Source organism: Corvus hawaiiensis, chromosome Z (genome assembly GCF_020740725.1).
Source record: "Corvus hawaiiensis isolate bCorHaw1 chromosome Z, bCorHaw1.pri.cur, whole genome shotgun sequence".
Lineage (NCBI taxonomy): Eukaryota > Metazoa > Chordata > Aves > Passeriformes > Corvidae > Corvus > Corvus hawaiiensis.
In genome coordinates, this window is record NC_063255.1 from 9,482,296 (window position 1) to 9,497,208 (window position 14,913).

A 14,913-nucleotide genomic window follows, 5' to 3' on the forward strand; every position below is an offset into this window, starting at 1 on the left:
GCAGACCAGACCAGCTTTCAGGATGACCTGTGAGACCAACACATCACACATGCTGTAATAACAGATTGCAGCTCTGGATTTAATTTGCATGTTAGTTTACAGTGATTGTGTGAAGACAGGGGCTAGCTGCTTATGGGACATACAAGTAGACAATTACATTTATTTCATGTGAAACTGTCCAGTATGAATGTGTAATTTCAGTATTAAGAAATTACACACATGATTGTCTTTGCATTTTTTCCTGATGTGTCTATATTTGAAGTCTGTTACAGATAGTTGCTGGCAGACAGAGAGGAAAAAAGCAGGAATTGTAACGAAGTGTAAAAAAGGTTGATTCTTCATATTTCAAGTGTTCCACTTCCAGATGCTTATGTAGTTTTACCAAATTCTTCTTGCCAATATGTTCCATAAACTTGAAGTGTCATCATAATTGCAGCTACAGAGAGCTGATGGAAGAAATTTATGTTCCTGGTCATCAGCCGTACCTGATTCTCAATGGCTGTCTTCCTACACTCACCTCAGAGACTCTTGGCAAAGCAGTACTGATGTTTTGCCTCTGATCCACATAGCTGTATCTCGTAATTGCATGAGATAACCTCAAAGACTCAGTTTTCTTGGGTACTTGACAGAACATGGTTTTAAAAGGTATCACTGTGCATTCTTGGTAGCCATCCATAAATGCTGTAGGCTGACAATGTTATCAGGGTTTTTATGGTGGACTAGTTGGGTTTAGTTCAGAAAGAACCTGAGAAAATGACCAAAACATGCCTACTCAAAATCAAAGAGCAAGAATTACATCAGTCCTTCACTTAAGCTAAAGAATTGGTTTTGGTCCAGTGGGGCAGAGACAACACACGTGCTGGCACATATTCCTTCGGCAGCAGTGCTGCAGGCAGCTTCGGCTGCCAGATCTCTGCTGAGACACATGAACTTCAGAAACAGCTCAATTATGTTAATGCTACCAACACTTCAGGTTAGAGAATCCCTGCAGTGGCTCTCTTGTATCTGCTTCTCTGAAAGCTTTGTTCTTATGATTTAAGGAACAATGCTCTGATCCCAAGAAGGCTGTCAGAGCTGTTCTCCCCAGTTACAGAAGTGAGATAGGAAGAAAACAAACATTTGAATTTATTTGGAGTTAATTGGCTAGGAGAGCTGATGCACAAATTGCTGTAGCACAAAACCAGTGAACACCAGCACACATTATGAGATAACCTAGACAAGGCAAGACTATTGTGTTTCAGGTGTGAATGGGTGCACTGAAATGAAGGCTAGGGAATGATCTCACCTTTCAGGTACACTTTGCCTTAGATACAAGGGGTTTGCAGCAAGACAGGCAGTTGAAACTCATCCACTGAATCTGAGAACAAGAGGAAAGCAGGTCTGACAATCTCTCTCAGAATTTCAATATTCTTTAGGAATACAGCATATTCCTAAAGACAATCACACTTTAATCTTCATGTAAAATTCCTTACCTGCTATCCCATGAGAGTCTGATGAAATATTTTTTTTTGAAGTTCTGCACGTGTGCACTGCAGAATATTTACAGATCCTTATCCTACAGATAAGGCTTTTTTAGTGACATAAAGACTAATTATCACTCAGCAGTCTGCAAGCTTTATAGGAATACACAGTTCTCAATGTTTTCAGAAGTATTTACAGAACATAAAGGTAAAATATATTTAATTCTTGCTTGTACCTGTTTGCATTTTTTGTACGAAAGAACAGCTTAAGGCTTCATAATCATGCTGCTCTGGCAAATTCTAAGCCTTTCATATTAGCCATTTAGCTCAAGTGAATTACAGCATTAAGCTGTAATTAATTACATTAAGCTGTAAATAATTACATTAATATGTAATTCACATATTAAGCCAGTCTGAAACTGGTACAACTGGAAGCTTCAGGCAAGATTGGTGGGGTCTCAGTCCTAGCAAGAGCTTTACGTATTTAATGAGGCTTCACTTCTTAATGTGGTATGAGCACTGCTCCGGGGTTGGGAATACCAACCAACCTGCAGATTGCAAGTCAGTACCTTGCAAAGTAACATTCTGTGTATCTACTGCATCTCCAACTCGCTTTGCTGAGAAGTCTTAAAATGGTTTGTCTTGGAAGGGACCTGTAAAGGTCCTCTAGTCCAATATTCCTGCAGCAAGAAAGGACATCTTCAACTAGACCAGGCTGCACACATCTTCAGTTAGCCTGACCTTGAATGTTGCCAATAATGGGACATCCACCAACCCTCTGGGTATTGATTACTGTGTACTGGTTACAGTAATCTTTGGTTTTTCCAGCAATCTAGAGAGCTCTGGTAATGTAGTGCTGAATAAATCTGTCTGAGCTCAAAACACCCTGTGGCAAAAGGTCTCATTTCATTCCCACGTTATTTAGCAAGAACATCAGAGGGGGTAGGCTCTGCAGGTCTCTAAGAGAACAGCTCCTCTTTGTCCTCTGCATTCTCAGACAGAGCAAGAACATTCTGGTCTAAAAGAAGCATTTATAAAAACTGGCTGTTCCCATCACTGCATTGTGGTACTTTTGTTTGTCTACTTGGGAGTGTGAGTAGGTCTTTACCCATGACGCTGAAGAGAAACAGAGCAGTAGAGAACTGGTGCTCACGGTCCCATTCTGATGTCTGAAGAGGTGGAGAGGAAGGATTGTGCTCACTTTTCTCAAGTGAAGTATCTAGGCTGGGCTATATAAATCAACTACACTTGACCTGCACATAAAAGCTTTTTTGCACAGACATGAGGATTGTGTTGCTTTTGTTCTTAGGTTGAACAACTGAGATTTTAACGTTTAAGTATTGCTCTATGAACTAGATCTATGAATAACACCACCTTAAAAGCTGTACCCATCAGAACCAGACTGAATATTTTTTCCTGTATCTTACAAGTCAGGAGATGACAGCATAAATATGGTGGAGTTTTAGATTCTCTCACCATAGGTAATGTCCTGGAAATAAATGCTACACTTTTTTCCTGATTAACTGTGCAGCATTACTTTTCTTTTTGTTTTTTTGACAAGCAACAGACATGCACTGTTGACACATTTTCATTGTAAGTGAATAGTTTGTTGCATTGAGGAAGAAAAAATATGTTGGGGAAAAGAAAGGGTGATGTCATATTAAATCACAGTTATAAGAGAATACTGTTCCACAATAGTCTATGAAAAGTAACATTGATGTAGACAACTAATGCTAGAAATCTTTTCTGAGATGCAGATGACATGCAAAAGGAAAGAAAAATGAGTGTGAACTGTTCTTGCCAGAAAGTAGCGGCACTTAAAAGATCCTAGCAAGACAGAAGTTCTGAGCCTGTCAAGTTCTGTTTTAGTGAAACAGGAGACAGATCTTCTGTTCTTTTATTCCCCTCTTTTGAACAGCAGAGAAATATCCTGATAATAATTACTGCTCAAAAATCTAGGTGGTGAGGCTCAATAGTTGAAATTTTCTGTGATTTAGTTCAAAAACTTTGAAGCTGGTGCAGCAATTATTATATAACTCACAGGAATTTAAGTTTATATTATGTTTTTATATAGAACTATATCACTAATGCACATATTAAAAAGCACTATTTCAGATATCTATCAGAGCTTTCAGGGATTAAAAATGAACATGATGGTTTGATTTAGCACACAATTCAACAGCACTCACAACTGTAATGGACTGTTTGACAACCTAAGAGGAGAATTAGTTGCACATGTAAATATCAATAAAATTAAAAGCAGAATAGTTAAGTATTGAAGGAATTCCATATGAAAAGAATAAAGAAAATATTTAACATGGGGAAATACTGAAGGATTTGCCTACTTAATGCATGCCTTCTACTTTGTGCCTTATACAGCCTTTGAACATTAAAACATTGGTTTTATTCGCAATGATAATTCCCATTTACATAGAAATTACAGTGTTGCAGAGTGCTATGGCTTTCTTTCTGAAGAATATGTAATAAAGCATAAAGCAAAGAGAGATCATACTGCTGGGGAAATGATAGTGAAAAGTAAATTTTACAGTGCTCATGCTGACTGCATTCTCTGTGAAAAAGGACACTGCTATCCATGATGACTCTATCTTCCATATACAAAAAACCATAAGAGCCAAAGGATAATATACCATGGGTTCAAAAGTAGTGAAATAAAGATAAAAGTAAGAGACATGCATTCCATTTTAAATGAGAAAAGTATTATTCCATCTCTACTGTAAGCAAGTGTCAGGAGAATAAAAATCAAGATTCCTGGAGCCTGTTTTACAACACCAGAAGTATCACTGATGCTCACAAAAGTAACAGGAAGATTTTTCAGTATGAAGTAGAAAGAACATAGAAAGATAGTCAGTCCTGACTTGTCATCCATATAGAGACATATGCAATTAAAGCTGACAAAACACCTCACATAAACACATACAGTGCTAACCACCAAGAAAAATAAAGAAATCATATCTTCTTTTTTTTTTCCTTAAATGAATGACAAATTCTTTCAGACTCCATATACCAAACAGCATACTTCTCCAGTAGCTCCCAATGTATGAATTGTGTGGAGAGGCTACACTCAAGACAAAAAAGGCATGAATTTAATGACAATTCTAGAGCTGTTGGCTTTATTCATTGGGATAAATTACAGAACAAATATGCTCAAAAAATCTGAAAGGTAGATGACTACATCAGACAGATAATGACAGTTTACTAAGAAAGTGAATTACTTGGGTAACTGTTGTAGTTCTTAGACTTGTCAACAATCCCCTTAAGAGCAAGAAAATCATTCTTATATCTAAAAACTGAATAATAATTACATTTCTTCCTGAGCTTGTGTCTCAGAGTTAGAAAAAAAAATTTTTGCACTGGTTATCATATGAAAAAGCTTTATTGTACTTTAAAAGATCTGCAAATTAGAGTGAATATTAAATACAGGTCTGAAGCAGAGAAAAGTAGAGATACAGAAAGGACAAATTCAGTCTTTTTTCACTTTGCTCATAAGATCTTGATTAAAACATCTATCCTCAGTTACCATAATTAGGAATTTTTTATGCCTTTGACTGAAAAGTATAAAACTAACAAAAGACGAGTGAAAAAAAATTTTGCATATTTCCTAACTTATATTTTCATCTGTATTCATGAAGTCTTAAGAATTAGACATAGAAGAGACCAATTAATCCAGCCATTCCCCCTTCCAACAGTTCTGATTAATTCCATACATTTTCAGGTCCTGAAAATACAGCATTTACATACAGATGAAAAAATATATCTTAATAACCCAGGATCTTTTTCCTGTGCAATCTGAGCCTCACTGTTCAGATGAACACAGCTCTTTGTCCCAGCAGAAGACTTCTAAGGGAATAAACACTTAAGATAAGATGACTACGTGTTACCGGATCATGTAGTGTACTTAAACCATGTATTATTATGCATTTCAGCGCATCATAGGAGAAGGACACACGGTCATTAAGATCAATCAGCACACCTTCTGAAGCCTAGGATGGCAATGGAAATGTTAAATACTACTTTAGACATGAGGCACGATGTCCCAGTGGACAGGATAAGAGAACTTTGAGTAGACTTTCTTCCTAGTCAGTCAGGTAAAGATCAGTGAGAATCCACCATTAGTTCAGCACAAAGTCGCTCTGTCATTAGTGAAGGGGTCAAACTACCATTTAGTTGTAACTGCAATCTGACAATTTTTAGCTATTAATGAGTAGTAAGTTTAAGATGATTTTGTCATTCAGAAGATATCACACAGCCTGGCCATTTGTCATAATGTGGCTTTTAGTGTGGAGTTAGGATCTGCCTCTTGAACTTTAATACAAGCCCCAGTTACACATTGCGGTCTTCCCCCCACTCCCCAAAAAAATGCTGCCCAAAAGCCAGACTACATGAGACAAGATGGAGTCTAAAGTCTTACTGCACTTCTACCTGTATTAAAAACTGAGTCTTTCACATAATTTTAAACAATATTTTATTTTTAGATATGGCTTTGTATGAAAAATTTGAATGAGACGCTCAGACTCTGACTATTACTTCTCTGTTCTCTCAAGCTGTTTTCATTTGGTGACAAGACAACCACCATAAACCCATATACTTGTTCTGAGGAACAAGTTCAGCAACATACATACAGAACAGACACTGTGGTGCAGGATACACTCTAGGTTGTTCTGGACCATTATCCAGATAAAGGGCTTGGCAGCAGGGCAGTTCCAGTAACAGCGATGCGAGTATTAAAGAGAACTCAAGCTTTCACATCAACTTCATTATGATAAAAGTACTGATAAAGGTATGACAAAAGAATACTTCCATGGCATTTATCTACCTGAATATTCTTTGTATTCCATAGTTTTTACATCTTTGAGCAACCATGACTTAGTGCTATGTGAAATTTCTTGTATTAAGATTCAAGCTGTTTTTGTATCTATACATATTTTCCTCCTGCAGAGATTTAACTGTAAGCCTACCATGAATTTAGTATGTTTTGATGAGCTGGGGCTTTTTTATAGTAATAGAATGGAATTACACATAAATGGATTAGTTTTTGAGTCAGTCTGATGCATAAGGATGATATATTACAAATAAAAATATGAGGTGTTATGATCTATTAGCAATTTTTGCCAAGGAATTACTAAAACCTGAAGCAGTTCTGACAAGTGTGCACTATTTAAAGTCACAGACGAAGAAGCAAGCACTTAAACATGTCAAGTATGCAGTTATCTACTAGCAATCACTTTATTTCCAGATGCACATAAAAATTGTTCAAGATTTAAAATATTGTCTTCATAAAATGTGTTTTTACAAGCTGTGATTTAATTAAGGCATTCTAAATTTATTAGATCATTTTCTAAAACCACATAGTCTTCTCCTATTATTCATTTATATGGAGGAGAAGCAAGGACCCCATGGAAATTAGGAAGGGAAGTTGTTGATGATTGGAAGCTTTGTTGAAAAAGATTAATTCCAGAACATTAACATATACATCCCCCTTAAAAACTCATCTTCATTTACCTCTTTCATGCTGAATCACATACTGCACAATTCTGTAGGGAAGTGGTTGAGTCACCACTCCTGGTGGTATTTAAATGTAAATATGGCATGGAAATATGGCATTAGGAACCTGGTAAAGTGCTGGGCTTGGTGGTCTTAGATTAAGGGTTTGTGTTGACGATCTTAAAAGTCTTTTCCAACCTAAATAATTCAGTGAATCTATGATAAACTACCTGAAGGAATAGTTGACTAATTTAATGCATTAGAGAAAGGTCTGAGAGTTGGCAGGATCAAAGCTTGCTCTCCAGCGCAGTTTGGTTCTTTATGCATGATTTGCAATTGTGTGCCTAAGAGGCACTGAGAATTTAAACATACTGCACACCTTCATCCCAGAAATCTGATTTATTATGCACCATGCAAGAGCACAGAAAGGCAAATAATAGTAAAGCAAACATTAGCCAAAATGTGAAGCTGGACAACCCCAGGGGTTGCCAGCTGTTCACATCCCACAGAATCTTCATGGAACCACAAACATAATTATCTCCATCCCTGTGTTTATTTTGTGCAACAACATGTACTACCAAACATAGTAATGTATATTCTCATCATTTATGATAGTACTTCAGTGACTCACAATGCTGTTTCCTCATATAAGAGGATATAAAATATTTCTTAGAAGTTCCTTTGAAATTTTCAAGGTTCTTCATGAAGTTGGTCTGAACCAATGCAAAACTTTGCAATGATGATGATAATCATTAGCAACATTAGTTGTTCCAGAACTTTTTCAGCCTAAAGAACTGCTTGTGATATAGCAAGAGACACTTTATAGCAAAAATCAAATCAAAACATTATAACATAAAATTGAAAAAATTGAAAAAGAATCACTAATCTCAGAGCCACGTGCAAGATGAATCTCTTCTTTCTGAATTTGCTATTTTTACAAGAGTAGGATACAGAACTGATGGACACAATGGGGAAAACAAAGGAAGAAAAAGGAGATCAAAATGACAGTCCTCAAAAATCCTTTGGAGAGAAAACTAAGGTATTTATTTTATTTGTCTGTAGTTGGAGAAATTACCACCCTGCCATTATCTTTTTCTATGTGCTTACTGGTTTCCTAATTTGGGAGTTGTTCAGTTATTACAGGAGATGCAGTTCAAATCAAAACTGAGCTGGCACAATTCACACATCTCTACTCCAGCCTATCTGTAGCAGATGGGGGAATCAGCTATTTTGGGCAGCCATACAGTATTAATGTTTTTGCATTTTCTTTTTTTTTTCTTAAAGTTACAGAGCAGTGATACAGAATGTTTTATTCATGATACATTGAAGAGGTGAATAAAGCTTAACTTCAGAGGTTGAAATGCTCACTGTTTGAACAAAATGTCTGTATGACACTCCTGTATTTTGACTGTGAAGTAACTTATCTCCTGGGGATTTCCCTAACATCATCAAGCATGATCAATGACTCTCATCTTTCTTTTGATACAGGAAAATTAATTCAGTGTGTGTATACTGTGGAGAAACAGAAGGTAAGCATTCCCAGTAACCATCTAAAAAAGCCTGTCACATAAGCTTGAACGTAGATGTCTTTTACAGAGTACTTTATCTTGTTTTTAACAGGGATTCAGGAGAATTTTGTGAAAAATATGCAGATGAAAAACTGGATTCCCAAGAGACAAGCCAGAGTCAAAAATAATTGTATCCAAACTGTAACTAATCAACAAATGATTCAGTGAAATACATTCTTTATTTCCATTCACCATCATCTGTTATTGGCCAGATACTTTGTTCACAGCTACAAAGCTCGAGCAAGCACATGAGCACCAAATTAAGGGACAAAAGTGAATGCTGTGAATGCTGCAAGGAAGAGGTATGACTGCTTTCCACAAAAGCATGTGTATTTTCTCTTCAATGGCAAGCAGAATTTAACATTTGCCAGAAACAGGAGAAGGAGGTATTGGTTTCTCAGAAAAAATTCCAAGACGAGAAAAGTTGCATGGTTTTGGCATGAAATGCCCTTTCATTGCAGAGAGCAGGCTGTGCCACATGACCAAGTATTTTCCACTTGTTGTGTAGGCCATCTACACGTTCTAGTTGAAATCCTATGTATTTCCATGCAGGGAAAATCAAATGGGAATAACACTTAGCTACGAAAAATGGTGATGCTGTTTCCGTAGCTAGCGTATTTCCCTTAAAGGCACCTCCAGCATGTTAAAGTGTGACTGTACTCCCACATATAAGTCCATTTGGACACATGTAGGAAAAAGGTCTTGACTAGAGTATGGCAACGGACAGCAGGATGCTTAGTGGTGAACTTAGAAAGAGAGTTAGGGTTTCTTGTCAGTTTAATACAATTTCACAACATCCTTTTAAGGGGTCGATTAAAATTATTTATACTAGTTAAACAAAAGTATGCAAAAAACTCCAAAAACTCACAGACTTGTTAAGCTACATGGAAAAAGGGGGAGGGAGAGATGTGATTCACAGTTCTGTGCTCAAAAACCTTTAATTCTACTGTGTAAACAAGTATGGCTGTCTTAATATTAGCATATATGAAGTTGATTTACAGACACTACTTACAAAAGCAGAAAAATTACATGGTTAAATGCTGACAGTTTTCAACTACTTTGAGTCAGTGACCTGCAGCTCTCCCTACAGCTCTTAACACTTTATATATTTCCTAACAGCAGTGACTGTGTATCATGCTGTTGTGGCGGTATGAGAAATCCGACAAGTCCAGATGATTACATTTCATACCAGAATTAAAGATCTTTTGACATTTCTGTCATTTAATGGATACACCAAGTAAGTATCAGAAAACTGATACTATTTAAAACACGACACTTTCTGCAAGAAGTCAAGAACTTGAAAGGTACTTTTTGAACCTGCCCCTATTAGGCTCAATAATTTAAATCCTATCTACCACAGCCAGCATTGCATTTATGAGCAGTTTAAAATGCATACAAATCAGTACTGACGAGTTGAACCCAGCATTTATTAGCTATCATATGAACTATATCCTTTATGAACTATAATTAAAGGATAATTTATTTTTTAAAAAATTATTTTTTCTTAGAGTGCATGCAGGCTAACAGACAATTTATATGGTCTAATATAGATGCAACAGTAAATGCCACCTATATGTGCAATATCTGTAATTCAGTCAGGAAATGTTTCTATACTGATAAGAATTAAATATTTTACAACACAGTTTTTTGCCTGATGCTTATTTTACCTGAATCTGTCCTGTCTTTTTAGGACAGTATTTCATAACAATCTACAGAACAAGAAATGAGTGTCTAAGATCCTAGTTTAAAAATCTCTTCAAAGATTTGTATTCTTTGAGAGGAATCAACTTTCTGAACGAGACTATTATTTAGATGGTGCCTTTAATAGGACACTACAATCAAGGTCAACATTGAAGTTGTCTTTTCATTTAGTTTAATAAATAAAAAGTACTGCTTCCATAACCATTACTTTCTACCATAATTTTCCAGTGTGGAAACTGTGGAAACTAGAATATTCAATCTGACTGCATACCCATAAAAGTATTCAGAATATCAGTTATATTCCATCAATTTTCCAACAAGTTCAGTGTTTTATGGCTGATATTCAAGCCTCATGTTCTTTTTTCCATTCACTAACATTTTGTACAGCAATGCAAGGTCATACTGAAGGTCCATCTAGCTCAATATTTCATGTCTGACAGCAGGAAACATTTATGAAAAAATAAAAAAGAGAACAAGCACAGAGTGATACTGCCCAAAATACATTCCATGTGAGATTCAATCTTTTAGTTGTAGACTACCTTCAGGAAAGAAGATCTAGTCTTATTTAGATATAAAAGGCAAGTTTTATTAGGCTCATATACACATTATTATTTTAAAAGCTGAAAAACAAAACCATATGGGAATAATTTCATTTCTGTGGAAGAAAGCTGGGGATAGTTCAGGGATGCAGCTGTATCACAGCTTTGAACTTAGCCTGGGGCTGGCAGGGAAGTCACCTGCTACTTCTCCCTTCAGGGCAGCAGCCATAGAAAACATGGTTAATTGGGGCTGCTGCTGACACTAACAACTCGTGGGATGTCCTAACAAAGTGATTATAAAAAAATCATGTGTCTACTTCCCTCTGAAGCCAGCCTGGAGCATGAGTAAGGTGGCTGTATCACAATGGGCAGCAAAACGGTAACAGCTCCAGCAACTATGTGAGAAAACTGTCAACCAGACTTGCTGCAAACTGCTCCCACTGTGCTAATGGGAGAAGTAACTTGTCCTCTTGACAGTCACTACTCCCAGGAAAACAAGTAGAGCAACAAAATGTGAGCCAAGAACCCTCATCCTCTCCTCACCTCCATATTCCACCCCAGTTCCTTAGGAATGGTAAGAGCAGGGAAGAGGGTTTGTTCTTATCTCTGCTGCTAAGAAGCCTAGAAAAAATTTGCATATCTAGTGTTTAGTATTTGCAGTAAGAGAGGTGGGCGAGAATGATTCCTGTCTGGATCCAGTTAGTAGTTACATGGCAGAATTAGAAGCTGTTTGTCAGCAAGTTGCAGCTGCTGTCAGAGTGGTTTTACACAAAAGGCAAGGGGCATCAATAGAACCAGAGACTACTGAAGGAAACTCATCCTTGAGTATTGCCATGGGTACTTCCAAGACTTCCAGCAGCAGAATTAGGGCCCTTCTTTTAGGAAAGCCATAGACAGTTTCAGTTCATTACAATCTAATCTGTTGAGATAGCATTTGGCATTTAACTCATTCTAACACAGCAGGAAATCTAGGTAATTCTAATGGTCAGAGCAACTTTGTTCAGAACTAAGTTGGTCTCCTTTATATTTCTTCTCTCAATATATGTCCATCTGTTTGGTAGAACTCTGTAAGTATAGTAAAGAGAGAGGAGAAATTAAAAAAAAAACACAAACAATTTGACTTTTCACTTAATATGAGAGTGATATTTGATGCATATTTTCTATTTTCACAACTTATTTTATGAAAGCCCAAGAACTGAAAAAGTGAATAATTTAGTTTGAATTCCTGAATTGGTCCACAGACTACTGTGGCATTTGCAACTGGGCATTTAGGTAAATCATCCCTAAAGAAGGACAGCAAGCTTTAATACATCACAGCATTTTCTGAAGCATGTCATCCAAAGAGTCAGTAATCCGCAATTCTTCTCTCTAGGAATCAAGAGACAATACCTAAAAATAGACAATAACTTAAAATCTTTGGGATGATAGCCATAGGGCAAGGAAGAGGAATACTTCAGTTTGCTTTTCTTACAGGGACCTGCAATCCAACTTGAAAAGGTCTCAGCTTTTTGGTCTTGCCCCAGATACAGCTAATGGAGTGATTATTAGGCATACCTAATAATGCTATTAACACCCAGTAGAGCAGATCAATTAATACTCACAGCCATAGTAGGTATTAAAAAGCCTTAAGATAATTCAAAACAGAACAGGAGAAGTAATTTGGGCATTAGGAGGAAGAAATCATAATCAGGAACCCATGTAATGAATTTTTACATTTGTCAACAAACTGAAACAGAAGGATCAGTCCCTCAGAGCAGATGAGGCAAGGTAAGTGAGTAAAAACATATGCAGTTTTAAATGTCATTATGCCCAGAAATGAAACAGCTCAAGAAAGTGTTCACAAAACATTTAATACATAGAACACTCTTGGTGAGAGCACTCTGGCTATTTGACAAGGCTGTATGTTGTTGGGGTCCCTCCCCACCGTGTAGCCCTGGGAGAGGGGCCCTGAGGGCACAGACACGGGGTTTCCCTGCCCCTGCTCAGCCTCATTCCCATTGGCTGGTTTGTGTTCCCTGCGCGGGCAGAAGGACCCTTGGTCCCGTGACTGGAACAGTTCCTGGGCAGAGCTCCGGCCATGCGGCTGGAGAAATAAACATCTCTGAAACAGCTATCAAGAATCTGTCTGTCCATATATATTTCCTTTCCACGGGACTCCTGGTTTGATATATGCGTGTTGCAGGATCCCCACTGCAACAAATGGTAGAGAATTGTGAACAGAACGATCCCCGATCCCTAAGCGACTGATTTGTGTGAGTAAACCCTGGAAACTTTGGATTCCTCTTCTTGGTTTTGCTTTGCTATTCCATATCTAAACTATGGAGGAACGGTGGGAAGACTCTTGGCTCTCAGAGCCGCATATGGACATTTATCTTAAAATGATTCTTGAACAACGATTTGTAAATTTTAGCTTGATTCAAGCTCAAAAAGAACTGAAACACTTCCTGGCATGGTTGTTTAAGAACCTTTTCTATGTTTCTTGGGATTTAATTCTTACCAAGGGCTTTTGGAAAACCGTTTGGACACAGTTAATATTGGAGTCAAAATATATGCCGATGGAAGAATATTTTCATGAATATTATTTAGTTACCGAGACTGTTGAGCAATGTCAGCTGTGTCCTGGCGAAGGGAAGCCTGGCGCAGGGACCGTGCGGCCCAGGCCACGTGCACCGAGCGCTCTGCGAGCAGCAGCGAGGCAGTTCCCGCGCGCGGGTGGAGCCATGCGAGCCGCAGTGTCGGTGGCGGAGCGAGGTGCGGCGGGAGCGGCGGGACCTGGCGGTGCCCGCCCGGTCCTGCGCAGCGCGTGGTGGGGCGAGCCCCGTGAACGCCCGACCGAGAGGGACAGCGCGCGGGCGGTGGCTGGCGGCAGCGGCGGGGGAGCGGAGCCGCGCCCGGCCGAGACACGCGCTGGAGCGGGGCACGGGGGAGTCGTCGCTCGGGGGCCCGGCCGAGACGTGGGTGCAGCGCCCGGCAGCAGCAGCGAAGCTGCGACCAGAGGAGGCGACGCACGGAGAACTGAGCGGCGTGGCCCGGCCCGGCCCGCGCAGCCCCGAACGCAACCCCTGGAAGAGCGCGCAGGCACCAGCAGCCCCGACAATTCCAACACGGGAGCGACCGAAAGAGAGAGCAAAGACGCAGCGAGACAGAAAACAGCAGCCACTCGGAAAAAGGAAAAGATCATAGCAACTAAGACCTTAGGGATAGTAAAATGGTATAATGTTAAGCAAAATTATGGTTTTATAACAAGGTGTGACAACCAGCAAGACATATTCGTGCATAGAACTGCTATTAAAAAGAATAACCCTGAAAAATGGATCCCAAGCTTGGGAGATGGAGAAGTCGTGGAATTTAATATTGTACTAGGGAGAAAAGGGTTACAAGCATCGCAGGTCACTGGGCCTGATGGTGTTCCTGTAAAAGGCAGTATATATGCAAAAAACCGTAGTCATGTTAGACAGTATCTCCATTGTAAGCCCCCCCTACAGTCTCCCTTTCCTAATCCCACCTTTCCCTTTTACCCTATGTCCTATTACCCCCAGTGTATTCCCAATCCGTTTTTTCATCCATGGTTTCCCTCACAAAACCATGCTTTTGCCAATTGTTTCCCCAAAAATCCCTTTCCAATGCCGAGTGGGGGATGAAAAGGGGGAGGGAAGAAGTTAAACCCTCTCCTGCCTCAGTTTCCCCACAAAGCATGCTCAGAGTTCTGTCTCCCTTCTGTCAGCCCTAAGATGTTCCACAGAATCTGTTTGGACATTTAAAGACTCAGGAGGGTGGCTTGTTTTGTTTTGAAACTGTTCTTGTTATGTTTATCCAGTTGTTTTCATTCTCCTTTTATTAAAATAAAACGGGTGAGGTGTTGGGGTCCCTCCCCTGCCGTGTAGCCCTGGGAGAGGGGCCCTGAGGGCACAGACACGGGGCTTCCCTGCCCCTGCTCAGCCTCGTTCCCATTGGTTGGTTTGTGTTCCCTGCGCGGGCAGAAGGACCCTTGGTCCCGTGACTGGAACAGTTCCTGGGCAGAGCCCCGGCCATGCGGCTGGAGAAATAAACATCTCTGAAACAGCTATCAAGAATCTGTCTGTCCATATATATTTCCTTTCCACGGGACTCCTGGTTTGATATATGCGTGTTGCAGTATCCCCA

At 39.1% G+C, this 14,913-nt stretch overlaps 1 long non-coding RNA gene across 1 annotated transcript; it reads left to right on the forward strand.

The window, feature by feature from the left end:
- The first annotated feature begins 7,923 nt into the window (after window positions 1-7,923).
- LOC125320372 lies at window positions 7,924-10,115 on the forward strand. The gene is made up of 3 exons (XR_007201085.1): window positions 7,924-8,001; window positions 8,451-8,491; window positions 8,583-10,115. It is a non-coding gene; the product is annotated as an uncharacterized LOC125320372 (long non-coding RNA).
- The last annotated feature ends 4,798 nt before the right edge of the window (window positions 10,116-14,913 follow it).